Source organism: Salvelinus fontinalis, chromosome 36, assembly GCF_029448725.1.
Source record: "Salvelinus fontinalis isolate EN_2023a chromosome 36, ASM2944872v1, whole genome shotgun sequence".
Taxonomy (NCBI): Eukaryota; Metazoa; Chordata; class Actinopteri; order Salmoniformes; family Salmonidae; genus Salvelinus; species Salvelinus fontinalis.
Window position 1 is genome coordinate 13,938,082 of NC_074700.1, and position 20,296 is coordinate 13,958,377.

The 20,296-nt window shown below is 43.0% G+C and overlaps 1 pseudogene; it reads right to left on the minus strand.

Annotated features, from left to right (window-relative positions):
- The window catches only part of LOC129835426 (dynein axonemal heavy chain 2-like), a 214,451-nt pseudogene that overhangs the window by 61,387 nt on the left and 132,768 nt on the right, over positions 1–20,296 (minus strand).

The following is a 20,296-nucleotide window of genomic DNA, read 5'->3' on the forward strand; positions in this document are numbered from 1 at the left end:
AGCGTGTGTCATCATCATGTCGTGTAAAATCCATATCCTGTAACGTCAGCTTTGTGAGACGCAGCATTAACGGGGACGGTGGATGTCATATCCATCAGATTTGTCTTGACTATGTGCATCTCTATCTATCTATCTATCTATCAGTGCCATGGGAACTCAATCTCATCTGATGATTGCTTCGCTCTCCTCGCTCTCACAACATTAAAGGAACATCTACGTTTCATTAACGCGCCAGAGATAACTCCACCAGATATCCTTTAGAACCCCCCACGCATCGAGAGTGAACAGTGTTCCAAATATTCCTACCACCAGTTTAATCATTAAACTGACAAAAATGATATGGTGTATGAATAGTGTCTAACTCATTGTATGAACAGGTACAGAGGGCAAGTAGGCTTTTCCCCACAGTGGAACAGTTCTACCGTGTAGTATCACAGTTTCCAGGACTTTTCTTGTGGACTGAGCAGGAAACACTACACGTCCTATGGTCAGGAAAAACTCCATAGGTCAGAACAGGAGCGACCCTAAGGCCCAGAGTTTTATCCTGGAAGGTCACTACATTCTAGAAATACTTCAAATGAGGTTAGGAGCTACTGAAGAGCCCAGAGTTGTTCTTGTTCAGGGAAAACTCCTTTCCCTAACCCTTATATTATTACCTTGCAGTTGTTGAATCCCATTCCGAACAGGGGTCATGCATCATTATGAAGAGGGGCCTGAACATGGACGTCAGGTATGACCGGCATAGCCTAGAGATGAAAACAGACTTAATAACACATTATCTCTCTATATCTCCTACTCTCTGTCTTCCCATCTGGGTCTCCCCCCTCTCCCTCGCTCTCTCCCCTCTCCCTCTTTCACTCTCCCTGTCTATCTGTCTCTCTCAAACACAAAATCAGCTAGAGTAAATCATGACATGAATCAACGAGAGATTTGTGCAAGGCTACAGTTCCATTTATACACCGATATGTGAAGTTACTGTACCAGGGTTCATGGCGATAAAGAGATGCCACAGGACCAGACCAGGCGGATCTCTCGTCCTTCAAAGATGAAGCCGGTGACTCCAGCAGACAGAGCAGACAGGATGGACAGGATCTGCTGAGCCACCACTGACAACACCTCAATGTTGATATGGTTAAACTCATCAAAACAGACCCACACACCCGTCTAGAGACACAACATATAGATACTTTATTATAGCTGGGCATTATTTTCAACAGTGCTCTATATAACTATTTTTTAACTGATCTGTAAATTGTGTTTCTGTATAACACAGACTTTTTTGCATTACCCAATCAAGACTTTCATCAGGTATGCAATACCTAAGACGTACTATACAGGCTACTTTCCCCGACAGATTAAGCCTAATTCTGCACTAAAAAAGACCTAAAATGGCGAATCTCCATTGAACATGCTTCTTAGTCCTGCACCAGACTCCATCTGTGTCTGGGAAACCAATATATCTGTTTCTTTACGGTCCGTCACCTGAGCCAGTCCAGAGCATATACGTCCCATGGACTTGAAGCAGGTGACCACGATGACATACACGCCCAGAGCCTTTCCCAGGTCCGTGACGTCACAGTCTTCCCTGCTCCTTTAGGAAAGCACCCTCGGTGGAGGTGGAGGGCCGTGGTCACGTAACACCTGGAGAGGACGGTCAAAGGTTAGTACATTCATGGAATACCGAAGGCTTGCTACAGTCAAATGTAGCGCACTATAATGGTATTATTTGTATTTTAGGAGTGTCCCCTTGATGGAGGTGGAGGGCTGTGGTTAGGGTCCTATAACACCTTGAGGATGAGAGAGGGAGAGAGACGGGGGAAAATAAGTAGAAGCCTTGTGCGTAGCAGTGCTTCTTCTCCAAGGCGCTGGTTATGGCAAACACAAGTGAAAAGAAGTGTACCTACAAACCCCAGCAGTTCCATGTATTTGATCTATTCCAGAGCTAGCACGCCTGATTCAACTTGTCAACTAATTATCAAGCCCTTAATCGGGTGAATCAGGTGAACTAGATCTGGGCTGCAACAAAATGTTCACAGAGGAGAGGTTTGAAAACCACCAATATAGGGAATAGGGTGAACTCTGAGATGTGCCCACTGCTAAGCTAAGGTAACTGAACTAAATGACTACCGCCCCGTAGCACTCACTTCTGTCATCATGAAGTGCTTTGAAAGACTAGTCAAGGATCACATCACCTCCACTTTACCTGTCACCCTAGACCCACTTCAATTTGCTTACCGCCCCAATAGGTCCACAGACGACACAATCGCAATCATGCTGCACACTGCCCTATCCCATCTGGACTAGAGGAATACCTATGTAGGAATGCTGTTCATTGACTACGGCTCATCATTTAACATCATAGTACCCTCCAAATTCGTCATTAAGCTCGAGACTCTGGGTCTCGACCCCGCCCTGTGCAACTAGGTCCTGGACTTTCTGAAGGGCCATCCCCAGGTGGTGAGGGTAGGAAACAACATCTCCACCACGTTGATCCTCAACACTGGGGACTCACAAGGGTCTGTTCTCAGCCCTCTCCTGTACTCCCTGTTCACCCATGACTGTGTGTCCATGCATGCCTTCAACTCAATCATCAAGTTTGCAGACGACACTAGAGTGGTTGGCTTGAGTACCAACAACAACGAGATGGCCTACAGGGAGGAGGTGAGGGCCCTCGGAGTGTGGTGTCAGGAAAATAACCTCTCACCACAAAACAAAGGAGATGATCGTGTACTTCAGGAAACAGCAGAGGGAACATCCCCCCCATCCACATCGATGGAACAGTAGTGGAGAAGGTGGAAAGTTTTAAGTTCCTCGGCATACACATCACGGACAAACTGAAATGCCAAAGGGGGCGGAGTTGCATTCTACTGCAGAAATAGCCTGCAGAGTTCTGTCATACTATCCAGGTCTGTGCCCAAACAATTTGAGCTTCTACTTCTAAAAAGCCACCTTTCCAGAAACAAGTTTCTCACCGTTGCCACTTGCTATAGACCACCCTCTGCCCCCAGCTGTGCCCTGGACACCATATGTGAATTGATTGCCCCCCATCTATCTTCAGAGCTCGTGCTGTTAGGTGACATAAACAGGGACATGCTTAACACCCCGGCCGTCCTACAATCTAAGCTAGATGCCCTAAATCTCACACAAATGATCAATGAACCTACCAGGTACAACCCCAAATCTGTAAACACGGGCACCCTCATAGATATCATCCTGACCAACTTGCCCTCTAAATACACCTCTGCTGTATTCAACCAGGAGCTCAGCAATCACTGCCTCATTGCCTGCGTCCGTAATGGATCTGCGGTTAAACGACCACCCCTCTTCACTGTCAAGCGCTCCGTAAAACACTTCAGCGAGCAGGCCTTTCTAATCGACCTGGCCGGGTATTCTGGAAGGATATTGACCTCATTCCGTCAGTAGAGGATGCCTGGTTATTCATTAAAAGTGCTTTCCTCACCATCTTAAATAAGCATGCCCCATTCAACAAATGTAGAACCAAGAACAGTTATAGCCCTTGGTTCAATCCAAACCTGACTGCCCTTGACCGGCACAAAAACATCTTGTGGCCAACTGCATTAGCTTCGAATAGCCCCCATGATATGCAACTTTTTAGGGAAGTTAGGAACCAATAAACACAGGCAGTTAGGAAAGCAAAGGCTAGCTTTATCAAACAGAAATTTGCAGCCTGTAGCACAAACTCAACAAAGTTCTGAGACACCGTAAAGTCCTTGGAGAATAAGAGCACCTCCTCCCAGCTGCACACTGCACTGAGGCTAGGAAACACTGTCACCACCGATAAATTCGGAATAATTGAGAATTTCAATAAGCATTTTTCTCCAGCTGGCCATGCTTTCCACCTGGCTACCCCTACCCCGGTCAACAGCCCTTCACCCCACACAGCAACTTGCCCAAGCCTCCCCCATTTCTCCTTCACACAAATCCAGATAGCTGATGTTCTGAAAGAGCTGCAAAATGTGGACCCCTACAAATCACCTGGGCTAGACAATCTGGACCCTCTCTTTCTAAAATGATCCGCCGCAATTGTTGCAACCTCTATTACTAGCCCGTTCAACCTCTCTTTCGTATCGTTTAAGATCCCCAAAGAATGGAAAGCTGCCGCGGTCATCCCCCTCTTTAACTTCTTGCGACTATAGGGGGTGCTGTTTCAAATTAGCATAATTGTCTCTACAGATGAAACGACTTCCTACTCAATTCTTGATCGTACAATATGCATATTATTACTATTATTGGATAGAAAACAGTCTCTAGTTTCTATAGGCGTTGGAATTTTGTCTCTGAGTGGAACAGAACTCATTCTACAGCAATTTCCCTGACATGGAGTCAGATTTCACACATTTTGGCCCCTGATCTGGAGTCAGTTTAAAGGCCACTGTTATTGCTATGAGGATACGGACACTGCTTACGTCTTCCCCTGGATGCCTTTACGTGATGACGCTTTGAACGGTATCGATTGCGCAATCACAGCCACTATAAATGGAAAAAACCTGTAGGTAGGAACTCTTTTCCAGATGCACCGGGCGCGCGTTGGACACCGACCTGCACTTTTTCCAAGCATTAGTGTAGGCAGTAATATTTCTCCGGTCATGTTTCTACTCGTTATAGGAGTTAAAAACATAATAAGGTAGTTAATTTGAACCGTTGTATAGCAATTTATATCCTTTTAGTGCGATTTTGAGACATTGCTTTGTTGTGCACTTTGATGCGCTGGGCACATTTCGGGCTCCCGGTCGTAGGTTAGTGGGCATTTCGACGGACAAGTGGACATCTTTCGACCAAAAGAAGATTAGACCCAAGAAAGGATTCTTTGCCCAAGATTCTGATGGAAGAACAGCTCACAGTAAGAACAATTTATGATGATAAATCGTGTTTCTGTCGATAAATGTTAAACGTTTATGTCGCCATCTTGTTTGCTATAGCTTCGCTTGGCGCAACCTGTATTGAAAAGTAAGGATAATGTAAAAAATATAAATCAGCGATTGCATTAAGAACTAATTTGTCTTTCGATTCCTGTCAACCCTGTATTTTTTAGTTAAGTATATGATTAGCTATTGATTAACCTGTTGGGGATGGGGGCGCTGTTTAGACTACTTATGCTAATTTGGCTAATTTTTTAAACGGCTTCCCACAAAATCCTTGATCGTACAATATGCATATTATTATTATTATTGGATAGAAAACAGTCTATAGTTTCTATAGGAGTTGAAATTTTGTCTCTAAGTGGAACAGAGCCCATTCTACAGCAATTTCCCTGACATGGAGTCAGATTTGAGAAATGTTGGCCACTGTTCTGAAGTCATTTAAAAGGGCACTGTCGTTGCTATGACTATACGGACACTTCTTACGTCTTCCCCTGGATGCCTTTACGTGATGACGATTCCAACGGGGTCGATTGCGCGTTCACAGGCCCTACAAATGAAAAAACCCTGAAGCTAGTCATTCTTTGGGAGCTGCGTCATGAGCCAAGAGGACACCGGCGCGCACTTGTTCCAAGCGTTAGTTTAGCCTGTTATATTTCTCCGGTCATCTTTTCACTCGTTATAGGAGTTAAAAACATCATAAGGTAGTTAATTTAAAGCGTTTTATAGCAATTTATATCCGTTTAGTGCGATTTTGGGACATTTATTTTTGCAACGATGTGAAAAGTTGGGCACGCTTTTCAGTTCATCCCGAACGCAGTTGACATTTCCACATGGCAAGAGGACAGCTTTCCACCAAAAGACGATTTCTCCCAAGAAAGGATCCTTTGCCCAAGATACTGATGGAAGAACAGCTCAAGGTAGGACATTTTTATTATGATAAATCGTGTTTCTGTCGAAACATTTTAGTGGCTTAGGACGCCATGTTTTTTGACGTAGCTTCGCTTGGCGCAAACTGTATTGAAAAGTAAGGATAAATTAAAAAATGTAATAACGCAATTGTATTAAGAATTAAATTGTCTATCAATCCCTGTCCACCCTGTATTTTTTAGTCACGTTTATGAGTATTTATGTATAAGAGTAGATCACTGTCTAAGTGGCGCAAGGACATTTTCTGACCAACTGAGCTACATTTCACATTGTCTAACCATGATTTTGGGGGCTAAATATAAACATTTTCGATCAAACTGTATATGCATGTTGTAATGTGATGTTACAGGAGTGTCATCGGAAGAATTCTGAGAAGGTTAGTGAAAAAATTAATATCTTTTGGCGATGTTGACTTTTATCGCTCACTTTGGCTAGAATCAATGCTGGGCTGCTAATTGCTATGTGCTAAGCTAATATAACGATTTATTGTGTTTTCGCTGTAAGACACTTAGAAAATCTGAAATATTGTCTGTATTCACAGGATCTGTGTCTTTCGATTCGTGTATGCTGTGTATTTTTACGAAATGTTTGATGATTAGTAGTTAGGTAAACACGTTGCTCATTGTAATTATTCTAGTCCATTTGTGATGGTGGGTGCAATTGTAAACTATGAAGTCTACCTGAAATATGCACTTTTTTCTAACAAAACCTATCCCATACCATAAATATGTTATCAGACTGTCATCTAATGAGTTTTTTTGTTGGTTAGGGGCTATAAATATCTTAGTTTAGCCGAATTGGTGATGGCTACTGGTGTTGGTGGACAAATAAAAGATGGTGGATTATGCTAATGTGTTTTTAGGTAATAGATGTACATCTTTACATATTGTGTCTTCCCTGTAAAACATTTTAAAAATCGGAAATGTTGACTGGATTCACAAGATCTGTGTCTTTCATTAGCTGTATTGGACTTTAATGTGTGAAAGTTAAATATTTTAAAAAAATATTTTTTTTGAATTTCGCGGCACTGGTTTTTCAGTGGGGGGGGGGGGGGTGTGCCGCTAGCGCCACGCTGATCCTAGACAGGTTAAACTAGATCACTCAAAGATGGCGACCGACAATTCCAGGCTTGTTTTGCTACTATTTTCATTGTATAACCACGTTTTTTTATGGCTAAATATCCACATTTTTGAACAAACTGTATATGTATGTTGTAATATGATGTTACAGGAGTGTCATCTGAAGGATTCTGAGAAGGTTAGTGAAAAAATTAATATATTTTGGCGATGATATGATATCGCTCTCTTTGGCTAGAATCAGTGCTCGGGTAACGTTTGCGTATGTGGTATGCTAATATAACGATTTATTGTGTTTTCGCCGTAAAACACTTAGAAAATCTGAAATGTTGTCTGAATTCACAAGATCTGTGTCTGTCCATTGCTATGTGCTGTGTATTTTTAAGAAATGTTTTATGATGAGTAAATTGGTAATACACGTTGCTGTCTATAGTAATTCTAGGAGCTTTGGTGAGATTTGTGATGCTGGCTGCAATGGCAAACTATGATTTATACCTGAAATATGCACATTTTTCTAACAAAACCTATCCTATACCATAAATATGTTATCAGACTGTCATCTGTTGAGGTTTTTTCTTGGTTAGTGGCTATCAATATCTTAGTTTAGCCGAATTGGTGATAGCTACTGGTGTTGAGAGAAAATGGTGGACAAGAAAAATGTTGATTTTTGCTAACGTGTTTAGCTAATAGATTTACATATTGTGTCTTCCCTGTAAAACATTTTAAAAATCTGAAATGGTGGCTTTATTCACAGGATCTGTATCTTTCATTAGGTGTCTTGGACTTGTGATTTAATGATATTTAGATGCTACTATTTAATTGTGACGCTATGCTAGCGATGCTAATCAGTGTGGGGGGGGGTGGGGGGTGCTCCCGGACCCGGGGTAGGTGCTCGTTAGAGGTTAAAGAGGAGACACTCTAGACCCAAACTGTTACAGACCTATATTTATTCTACCCTGCCTTTCTAAGGTCTTCGAAAGCCAAGTTAAAACCTCTTGACGCTAGGGGTCAGATTTTGTATTTTATTTAAAAATAACGTTCCCAAGGTAAACAGACTATTTCTCAGGTCCAGATCGTAGAATATGCATATAATTTACAGATTAGGATAGAAAACACTCCAAAGTTTCCAAAACTGTCAAAATATTGTCTGTGAGTATAACAAAACTGATTCTGCAGGCGAAAACCTGACAAAATCTAACCCGGAAGTGATATATATATTTTTTTTTAAATCTGTGTTTCCTGGCCTGTCTTTCTTCCATTTAAAGGGGTATCAACCAGATTCCTTTTCCAATGGCTTCCTCAGGCTGTGACCAGGCTTTCGACATAGTTTCATGCTTTTATTTTGAAAAATGAGCTAGATTTTTCAAAAGTAGTCAGGTGTCCTCTGAATAGTTCCTGCGCGCGAGAGTGGAGTTCTCCATTTTCCTTTTCTCTCTTATTGAATAGGTTACGGTCCGGTTGAAATATTATCGATTATGTTTGTTAAAAACAGCGAGGTCACTTTAATACATTTAATAAATTGATTTAATAAAGGTATCACAAGTAACTTTAAATAATGCCACTTTAATAATGTCTACATATCCTACATTACTCATCTCATATCTATATACTGTATATTATACCATCTACTGCATCTTGCCTATGCTGCACAGCCATCGCTCATCCACATATTTCTATGTACGTATTCTTATTAATTCGTTTACATTTGTGTATAATAGTTAGTTATTGTGAATTTGTTAGATTACTTGTTAGATATTACTGCGCTGTCGGAACTAGAAGAGCAAGCATTTTGCTACACTCGCATTAACATCTGCTAATGTCCTGTACCCATAGCTGTACAGGAAGTGTGTGTTGGTCTGACACTTCCTATAAACAGGAAACGCTTTCATCCCTCTCCCTGCTTTTTATTCTACCTCCTCTCATCCACCTTTCCGTACCTTCTCCCAGTAGAGGCGGAGCTGGCAGAGCCAGTCCAAGGTGTTGATGTGGTTACAGCCCGACTTGGCCAGCTTGTTGATGATGTCATGGTTGTGCACCTCCAGCGCCACGATCTTTAACTGCAGGATCTTGGACAGGTTCCCCCGGATGGCGTCAGAGTAACGGTGCAGCATGGACAACTGACGGGCAGGGCTCAAAGGGTCAAAGGTTAAAGAGTCAGACAGGCGCTAGTGTTGTTGTGCAGAAGGTCCCTGGGCCACGTTCAGAAGCCAAACGTTGCAGATAAAAATGCCACGCACAGAGCAGAAGTGACTCCTTCTACATATCAGAGAGGAATTTTTGTTCCACATAGTGTAATTCTATCTGAATGTCCTGCTGAGCGCACGCCTGGTTCATGCTCAGTGAGGGACGGTGACAGGACCTACTCTGTTGCACATCCTCATCACTCATACTCTTGGAGTCTACTTCCAGCAGTAGAGTTTCACCACTCGTAATGACGTATTGTTAACAGAGTGCAGCCCTTCTCTCTCTCTCTCGCTCTCTCTGACCTGTTCTTCAAGGACAGACTTGTCGGCTCTCTCCTTGCCTGTGAGGAGAGATGTGGTGACGTCAGCGATCCACTGGATCTGACTGGCTGTGATCAGCATCTGGACAGGAAGAGTACAGCAATGAAGTTACATTTTAGGTGGACATTTGTTTTTGACTTCAATTTTGCAGAATCACACAGAAGGCACACAGAGAGACAATGAGAGACACAGAGACAGTGAGTGTTCAATAAGGACAAACATACACAGTGAGGGATGGAAGAGAAGAATGAGAGCAGAGAGAGTGTATCAGGGAGAGTGAGAGTGAGAGAAAGCGAGAGAGCGATAGAGAAAGAAAAAGAGAGACACAGAGAAAGAGAGAGAGAGAATACCGACTTGTCCAGTCTTTGACCCATTTGTCTCTCTTCCCAGTCATCTTCTTTAGGGCCATGGAACAGCTCTTCAGAGAGTCCTTCAATGTCCAGTGCATGGTCCTCTCCAAGTCACACAGCCAGGCCTAGACACACGTATGCATGAACACACACACACACACGTACACACACATCAGAAAAACATAGATATGACCAGACACAACAGATAAAAAATGTAAAAAATTATTACCCAGAGTCAGATGAACTCGTGAAAACCATTTTTTATGTAGTTTGGTGAGCCACTGCTAACTAGCGTTAGCGCAATGACAAAGTCTACTCTGGGTAGAACATGTTAAAAACCGCTTAAATGCCAGAACCTCACAGTATCCGAGCCTGAACTATAGGAGGGCTTTGATAGCAAAGACTGGAATATGTTCTGGGATTCATCTGATAACACTGAGTAGTTTACCACATCAGTCACCGGTTTCATTAATAAGTGCATTGACGATGTCATCCCCACAGTGACCGTATGGAAATATCCCAACCAGAAGCCATGGATTACAGGCAACATCCACACTCAGCTAAAGTCTAGAGCTGCTGCTTTCAAGGAGTGGGACTCTAACCTGGACGCTTATAAGAAATCCCACTTCAACCTCCGACGAAACATCAAACAGGCAGTGCCAATAAAGGACTAAAATCAAATCATATTACGCTGGCTATGACTCTCGTTGGATGTGGCAGGGCTTTCATACTATCACAGATTACAAAGGGAAACCCAGCAGCGAACTAACCAGTTATGCTAGTCTACCAGACACGATAAATGCCTTCTATGCTTGCTTCGAGACAAGCAACACTGAACCATGCATGAGAGCACCAGCTGTTCCAGACGACTGTGTGATCTCGCTCTCCGTAGCTGGTGAGTAAGACCTTTAAACATGTTAACATTCACAAGGCTGTGTGGCCAGATGGATTACCAGGATGAGTACTTAGAAAATGCACTGACCAGCTGGCAAGTGTCTTCACTGACATTTTCAATCTCTCCCTGACCAAGTCTGTAATACCTTCATGTTTCAAGCAGATCACCATAGTCCATTTGCCCAAGAACGCCAAGGTAACCTGTATAAATGACTATCGCCCCGAGGCACTCACATCTGTAGCTATTAAATGCTTTGAAAGTCGGGTAATAGCTCACATCAACACCATCATCCCAGACACCCTGGAGCAACTCCAATTCACATACCGTCCAAACAGATACACAGATGACGCAATCTCTATTGCACTCCAGACTGCCCTCACCCACCTGGACAAGAGGAACACCTATTTGGGAATGTTGTTCATCGAGCACAGCTCAGCGTTCAACACCAGAGTTCCCTCCAAGCTCATCACTAAGATCCTGGACATCCTGACGTGCCACCCCCTGGTGGTGAGGGTAGGCAACAACACATCCACCACGCCGACCCTCAACACGGGGCCCCTCAGGGGTGTGTGCTTAGTCCCCTCCTTTTCCCTGTTCACCCACGACTGCATGGCCTCGAATGATTCCAACACCATCATTAAGTTTGCTGGTGACACGGCCGTGGTTGGCCTGATCACAGAAGATGATGAGACAGCCTATAGGGAGGAAGTCAGTGACCTGGCAGTGTGGTGCCAGGACAACAACCTCTCTCTCAACATCAGCAAGACAAATAAGCTGATTGTGGACTACATGAAACAGAGGGCCGATCACTCCCCCATCTACATCGACGGGGGCTGTAGTGGGGCGGGTCGAGAGCTTCAAGCTCCTCTGTGTCCACATAAGGAATTAACCTGTTGGGGATGGGGGCGCTGTTTAGACTACTTATGCTAATTTGGCTAATTTTTTAAACGGCTTCCCACAAAATCCTTGATCGTACAATATGCATATTATTATTATTATTGGATAGAAAACAGTCTATAGTTTCTATAGGAGTTGAAATTTTGTCTCTAAGTGGAACAGAGCCCATTCTACAGCAATTTCCCTGACATGGAGTCAGATTTGAGAAATGTTGGCCACTGTTCTGAAGTCATTTAAAAGGGCACTGTCGTTGCTATGACTATACGGACACTTCTTACGTCTTCCCCTGGATGCCTTTACGTGATGACGATTCCAACGGGGTCGATTGCGCGTTCACAGGCCCTACAAATGAAAAAACCCTGAAGCTAGTCATTCTTTGGGAGCTGCGTCATGAGCCAAGAGGACACCGGCGCGCACTTGTTCCAAGCGTTAGTTTAGCCTGTTATATTTCTCCGGTCATCTTTTCACTCGTTATAGGAGTTAAAAACATCATAAGGTAGTTAATTTAAAGCGTTTTATAGCAATTTATATCCGTTTAGTGCGATTTTGGGACATTTATTTTTGCAACGATGTGAAAAGTTGGGCACGCTTTTCAGTTCATCCCGAACGCAGTTGACATTTCCACATGGCAAGAGGACAGCTTTCCACCAAAAGACGATTTCTCCCAAGAAAGGATCCTTTGCCCAAGATACTGATGGAAGAACAGCTCAAGGTAGGACATTTTTATTATGATAAATCGTGTTTCTGTCGAAACATTTTAGTGGCTTAGGACGCCATGTTTTTTGACGTAGCTTCGCTTGGCGCAAACTGTATTGAAAAGTAAGGATAAATTAAAAAATGTAATAACGCAATTGTATTAAGAATTAAATTGTCTATCAATCCCTGTCCACCCTGTATTTTTTAGTCACGTTTATGAGTATTTATGTATAAGAGTAGATCACTGTCTAAGTGGCGCAAGGACATTTTCTGACCAACTGAGCTACATTTCACATTGTCTAACCATGATTTTGGGGGCTAAATATAAACATTTTCGATCAAACTGTATATGCATGTTGTAATGTGATGTTACAGGAGTGTCATCGGAAGAATTCTGAGAAGGTTAGTGAAAAAATTAATATCTTTTGGCGATGTTGACTTTTATCGCTCACTTTGGCTAGAATCAATGCTGGGCTGCTAATTGCTATGTGCTAAGCTAATATAACGATTTATTGTGTTTTCGCTGTAAGACACTTAGAAAATCTGAAATATTGTCTGTATTCACAGGATCTGTGTCTTTCGATTCGTGTATGCTGTGTATTTTTACGAAATGTTTGATGATTAGTAGTTAGGTAAACACGTTGCTCATTGTAATTATTCTAGTCCATTTGTGATGGTGGGTGCAATTGTAAACTATGAAGTCTACCTGAAATATGCACTTTTTTCTAACAAAACCTATCCCATACCATAAATATGTTATCAGACTGTCATCTAATGAGTTTTTTGTTGGTTAGGGGCTATAAATATCTTAGTTTAGCCGAATTGGTGATGGCTACTGGTGTTGGTGGACAAATAAAAGACGGTGGATTATGCTAATGTGTTTTTAGGTAATAGATGTACATCTTTACATATTGTGTCTTCCCTGTAAAACATTTTAAAAATCGGAAATGTTGACTGGATTCACAAGATCTGTGTCTTTCATTAGCTGTATTGGACTTTAATGTGTGAAAGTTAAATATTTAAAAAAAATATTTTTTTTGAATTTCGCGGCACTGGTTTTTCAGTGGGGGGGGGGGGGTGTGCCGCTAGCGCCACGCTGATCCTAGACAGGTTAACATGGTCCACACACACATAGTTGTGAAGAAGGCACGACAATGACACCTTCCCTTTCAGGAATCTGAAAAGATTTGGCAAGGGCCCTCAGATCCTGAAAAAGTTTGACAGCTGCATCAACCCTAATGCTACCTGAGCCTGAGGAGTCATATATGGGATACATTTTATGAGGCCTACATTAAAGACATTTAATGAGCACAAGCCCAAAAGAGCCCAAATGATTGTGCCATTATCCAATACATATATGATATAGGCTACTGCACATTACGCACGACAGATAAACATAAAAGCCCACAGATGTAGCTAGCTATATGCTCTCTTGGGTAAATAAATGAAACTAGCTCCATTAGGCTAATCTTTTTTTGTGTGAACTGTATTGCTGTACTGTATTGTATTATACTGTATTATATGGACTGGAATTACGCACATCATTCAAACCATGATAAAGCAGGGAGAGAACATTCGATTCTGGTGCTGCACATGCAGACTAGAAAGTTACAAGTATAGGCTAGCGAATTTGATTTAATAGGACATATTTGTATAATTAGTAGGCTGACACATATATACCGTTCATAATATTTCCCCTGATGTTATTAGCCTACCTCCTCTTTCTCTCTCTATTGTTGCTTCATTCCTTCCTCGCTTTCAACAGTTAAATTACATAGGTTTCGTTGTCCTCATCTTCATCATTCTAATGACATCCTTGAATAATGTAGAACTAGAATTAGATGCAGGAGGCTTTCACTTTTCTTCACGAAGATTGATGGTTATGGGAAGAAATAACTGCTATAGCCTACATCCATCGCGCTTTCGCTCTTCTTTCAAGCTTCCTGTGAGTTCTATTGGCTGCTGTACTTAACATTCAGCAAACAATAGCTTGCATCCCTTTTTGAATAGTCTATTGTTATAAGAAATCCCCCCCCAAAAAAATATGTCCAGCAAGCTATTCTAGTCTAGTTTTTCCTGCATGGGACTCCAAGAGCTAAGGAGCATTTGTTAAGGAGAGGCCAGCGGAGCACAGCTGCTAGCATATTGTGCAAGAGACAGAGGCTATACTTTCAAAGCTTATTATGCATAACCCATCATTAATTAGCTAAATAAGAGGCTAATACTGCATTAAATGTATTACCTGAAAGAGGTAGACTAGGACATCTATATATAGGGCTATATACAGTATCAATCTAGAACAGGGTTATCTAGAACTGGGTTATCTAGAACTGGGTTATCTAGAACTGGGTTATCTAGAACAGGGTTATCTAGAACAGGGTTATCTATTTTGGATGCAATTTGAATGGAGGTTATGGAGAGAGAGAGAGAGAGAGAGAGACTGCGAGAGAGGGCTCGCGCGCGTAATGATTTAAAGCAAAGATATTCGAGTGATAGGCAGTTTTAAAACTCTGCAGCTGCAAAAAAAAATACAAAATCTTTACAATAAAAAAAGAAGGTGAAAGCCAGATGGAGATGGGTAAATGAGACGTGCATTCAGTCTTTATATTACTGTAGCATAGACTACCTACCTGTCACAAGAGAAAAGTTCCCGTGATGAGATGATGGGTTTGTGAAGTGCATTGTGAAGTGTGCTCCATACTGAGATGTCTGTCCCACCCTGAGCGTTGATTCATCATGCAGAGGCCGTAGAGAAGCCAGATTTACACATTGCAAATAATTTAACAGTTCCATTTCACGCCATGCTGCTCACATAAATAATTTATTATACTTTACAGTTTTCTCGCAGTTATTTATACTAGGAAAAGGGAGTGGTTTTGGGCAGTAATTCTTGGATACCGGGTTCCTGCCATTCAACCCCATTGGGTACCTGAGTGGTGGATTGTCCTTGTTCAATCGGTCCATGATAGTCACCAAACTCTGTGGACTCTCTGGGAAGCTGCTTACGGATGTCCTCGCACAGGAACATGTTCTAGAGAGGAGAGGGATGAAATAGAGAGAGAGAGAGGAGGCGTAAGGGAAAGGGGGATACCTAGTCAGTTGTACAACTGAATGTATTCAACTGAAATGTGTCTTCCGCATTTAACCCAACCCTCTGAATCAGACAGCCCGGGGAACAGTGGGTTAACTGCCTTGCTCAGGGGCAAAACGGCAGATTTTTACCTTGTCAGCTCGGGGATTCGATCCTTCCGGTTACTGGCCCAACACGGTAGAGAGAGAGAGAGAAAGAAAAGGAGAAAAAACGGATAAAAGAAAGCCGAGAGGATATAGAGAGATAGAGACAGCGAAAGAAAGAATGAGAGAGAGAAAGAGAAGGGAGAGAGAGAAACACAGCGAGAAGATAGGAAACAGACGGGTTGAACCTCGCTCTAAACGTGGTACAGGTGTGTTTACACCCGGCCGCACACAATAGATGTTGCTAAAACACCACTCTGTTTAGACAGCTGATCAGAACTAAGCGAGCAAACATGTTTTACGTTGTTCTCCATGTGTTTCAGGTTGGATCAATATGTTTTATGTTGTGCTCAATGTGTTTTATGTGTACTCAGGATATGGGCGTCAGAGGACTCTGTGAATGTTTGTGAGTTGATGGGAAAGGTTGTTTGTAAATAGAAGAGTATACAACTTAAATGAAGGCCCACACTTTGTTCCTGTGTTATGTTCCTGACTCCCAAGAGCTTCCAAAATCTGTGTCAGGGTGTAAGAATGTGGGAGAATGTGTGAGGAAAGGAGAGAAAGAGAGAAGGTGAGAGAGAGAGAGAGAGAGAGATAAAGTGTGTGTCTCTCTCTTCGCATGTGTTTGTGTGTGTCTCTCTCTGCATGTGTTTGTGTGTGTCTCTCTCTGCATGTGTTTGTGTGTCTCTCTCTGCATGTGTTAGTGTGTGTCTCTCTCTGCATGTATTTGTATCCTCACTGAGTACCACCTCCATGAACTCCAGCACCAGAGAGAGGCAGCGCTCCCAACGCTCCACCTCCTTCTCAAAGGTCCTGATGATCCTGGATGCCTTCATGGTGGAGAGGGTCTCCTGGTAGTCCTCTAAGGCCTGGAACCCCTCCTCTATACCCCAGGAGAGGAATGGAGACTGTCACGCCCTGACCTTAGAGAGCCGTTTTATTTCTCTATTTGGTTAGGTCAGGGTGTGATTTGGGGTGGGCATTCTATGTTTTCTATTTCTTTGTTTTTGGCCGAGTGTGGTTCCCAATCAGAGGCAGCTGTCTATCGTTGTCTCTGATTGGGAATCATACTTAGGCAGCCTTTTCCCCACCTGTGTTTTGTGGGTAGTTATGTTCTGTTTAGTATCTGTTTAACTGACAGAACTGTTCGCTTTCGTTTTGTTACTTGTTCGAGTGTTTCTTTGATCAATAAAATCCTGAACACTTTCCACGCTGCGCTTTGGTCCACTCATTCCGACGAGAGCCGTTACAGACACACAGAGTCAGATGGAGCAAGTTAGAACTTATTACCATGACTAGACTCCTCAACATTTGAAAGGGGGACACAGGAAACGGTTGGATGGATCAGACAACGTAAATGATTATCATAGTCAGACATTACATCATGAAAACATCTCACATGAAAGAGCAGCATATGGCCACGGTCAGAGAACATGAATACATATGTACACTCACTTACATCTTGATGAAAGCATTACGTACATTCAGAAATACATAACGTACATACTCAGAAACTCTAACAGACATGTTGACACGTGTGACTAGTTCAGATATAAAACTCTGCTCAGACAGACTAGCCATGCATACCAGCAAGGCTGTTTACGTATCCATGCAGTGTCCACTAGTTAATTTAGTGCTGGCTATAACAGTGCTGTGTCACCAGTCTCCAGTAGTCTATTTAGTGCTGGCTAGAACAGTGCTGTCACCAGTCTCCAGTAGTTAATTTAGTGCTGGCTATAACAGTGCTGTGTCACCAGTCTCCAGTAGTCTATTTAGTGCTGGCTATAACAGTGCTGTGTCACCGGTCTCCAGTAGTCTATTTAGTGCTGGCTATAACAGTGCTGTGTCACCAGTCTCCAGTAGTCTATTTAGTTCTGGCTATAACAGTGCTGTGTCACCAGTCTCCAGTAGTCTATTTAGTGCTGGCTATAACAGTGCTGTGTCACCAGTCTCCAGTAGTCTATTTAGTGCTGGCTATAACAGTGCTGTGTCACCAGTCTCCAGTAGTTAATTTAGTGCTGGCTATAACAGTGCTGTCACCAGTCTCCAGTAGTCTATTTAGTGCTGGCTATAACAGTGCGGTGACACCAGTCTCCAAAAGTCTATTTAGTGCTGGCTATAACAGTGCTGTGTCAACAGTCTCCAGTAGTCTATTTAGTGCTGGCTATAACAGTGCTGTCACCAGTCTCCAGTAGTTTATTTAGTGCTGGCTATAACAGTGCGGTGACACCAGTCTCCAGTAGTCTATTTAGTGCTGGCTATAACAGTGCGGTGACACCAGTCTCCAAAAGTCTATTTAGTGCTGGCTATAACAGTGCTGTGTCAACAGTCTCCAGTAGTCTATTTAGTGCTGGCTATAACAGTGCTGTGTCACCAGTCTCCAGTAGTCTATTTAGTGCTGGCTATAACAGTGCGGTGACACCAGTCTCCAAAAGTCTATTTAGTGCTGGCTATAACAGTGCTGTGTCAACAGTCTCCAGTAGTCTATTTAGTGCTGGCTATAACAGTGCGGTGACACCAGTCTCCAAAAGTCTATTTAGTGCTGGCTATAACAGTGCTGTGTCTCCAGTAGTTTATTTAGTGCTGGCTATAACAGTGCTGTCACCAGTCTCCACTAGTTTATTTAGTGCTGGCTATAACAGTGCGGTGACACCAGTCTCCAAAAGTCTATTTAGTGCTGGCTATAACAGTGCTGTGTCAACAGTCTCCAGTAGTCTATTTAGTGTTGGCTATAACAGTGCTGTGTCTCCAGTAGTTTATTTAGTGATGGCTATAACAGTGCTGTGTCACCAGTCTCCAGTAGTCTATTTAGTGCTGGCTATAACAGTGCTGTCACCAGTCTCCAGTAGTCTATTTAGTGCTGGCTATAACAGTGCTGTGTCTCCAGTAGTTTATTTAGTGCTGGCTATAACAGTGCTGTCACCAGTCTCCAGTAGTCTATTTAGTTCTGGCTATAACAGTGCTGTGTCACCAGTCTCCAGTAGTCTATTTAGTGCTGGCTATAACAGTGCTGTGTCACCGGTCTCCAGTAGTCTATTTAGTGCTGGCTATAACAGTGCTGTGTCACCAGTCTCCAGTAGTCTATTTAGTTCTGGCTATAACAGTGCTGTGTCACCAGTCTCCAGTAGTCTATTTAGTGCTGGCTATAACAGTGCTGTGTCACCAGTCTCCAGTAGTCTATTTAGTGCTGGCTATAACAGTGCTGTGTCACCAGTCTCCAGTAGTTAATTTAGTGCTGGCTATAACAGTGCTGTCACCAGTCTCCAGTAGTCTATTTAGTGCTGGCTATAACAGTGCGGTGACACCAGTCTCCAAAAGTCTATTTAGTGCTGGCTATAACAGTGCTGTGTCAACAGTCTCCAGTAGTCTATTTAGTGCTGGCTATAACAGTGCTGTCACCAGTCTCCAGTAGTTTATTTAGTGCTGGCTATAACAGTGCGGTGACACCAGTCTCCAGTAGTCTATTTAGTGCTGGCTATAACAGTGCGGTGACACCAGTCTCCAAAAGTCTATTTAGTGCTGGCTATAACAGTGCTGTGTCAACAGTCTCCAGTAGTCTATTTAGTGCTGGCTATAACAGTGCTGTGTCACCAGTCTCCAGTAGTCTATTTAGTGCTGGCTATAACAGTGCGGTGACACCAGTCTCCAAAAGTCTATTTAGTGCTGGCTATAACAGTGCTGTGTCAACAGTCTCCAGTAGTCTATTTAGTGCTGGCTATAACAGTGCGGTGACACCAGTCTCCAAAAGTCTATTTAGTGCTGGCTATAACAGTGCTGTGTCTCCAGTAGTTTATTTAGTGCTGGCTATAACAGTGCTGTCACCAGTCTCCACTAGTTTATTTAGTGCTGGCTATAACAGTGCGGTGACACCAGTCTCCAAAAGTCTATTTAGTGCTGGCTATAACAGTGCTGTGTCAACAGTCTCCAGTAGTCTATTTAGTGTTGGCTATAACAGTGCTGTGTCTCCAGTAGTTTATTTAGTGATGGCTATAACAGTGCTGTGTCACCAGTCTCCAGTAGTCTATTTAGTGCTGGCTATAACAGTGCTGTCACCAGTCTCCAGTAGTCTATTTAGTGCTGGCTATAACAGTGCTGTGTCTCCAGTAGTTTATTTAGTGCTGGCTATAACAGTGCTGTCACCAGTCTCCAGTAGTCTATTTAGTTCTGGCTATAACAGTGCTGTCACCAGTCTCCAGTAGTCTATTTAGTGCTGGCTATAACAGTGCTGTCACCAGTCTCCAGTAGTTAATTTAGTGCTGGCTATAACAGTGCTGTGTCACCAGTCTCCAGTAGTCTATTTAGTGCTGGCTATAACAGTGCTGTGTCACCAGTCTCCAGTAGTTAATTTAGTGCTGGCTATAACAGTGCTGTCACCAGTCTCCAGTAGTCTATTTAATGCTGGCTATAACAGTGCTGTCACCAGTCTCCAGTAGTCTATTTAGTGCTGGCTATAACAGTGCTGTCACCAGTCTCCAGTAGTCTATTTAGTGCTGGCTATAACAGTGCTGTCACCAGTCTCCAGTAGTCTATTTAGTGCTGGCTATAACAGTGCTGTCACCAGTCTCCAGTAGTCTATTTAGTGCTGGCTATAACAGTGCTGTCACCAGTCTCCAGTAGTTTATTTAGTGCTGGCTATAACAGTGCTGTCACCAGTCTCCAGTAGTTAATTTAGTGCTGGCTATAACAGTGCTGTGTTATTGCTATGTCCTGTGGGCTTCCGGCCTGGCAGCTATTATCACTGACTCACATGGAGCACTACACCCCCCCCCCCCCACCCCCTCGAGCGTGCCTGGTAACCATGGCAGCAGCCTCGCACAGCACTGCAGCCGTCACC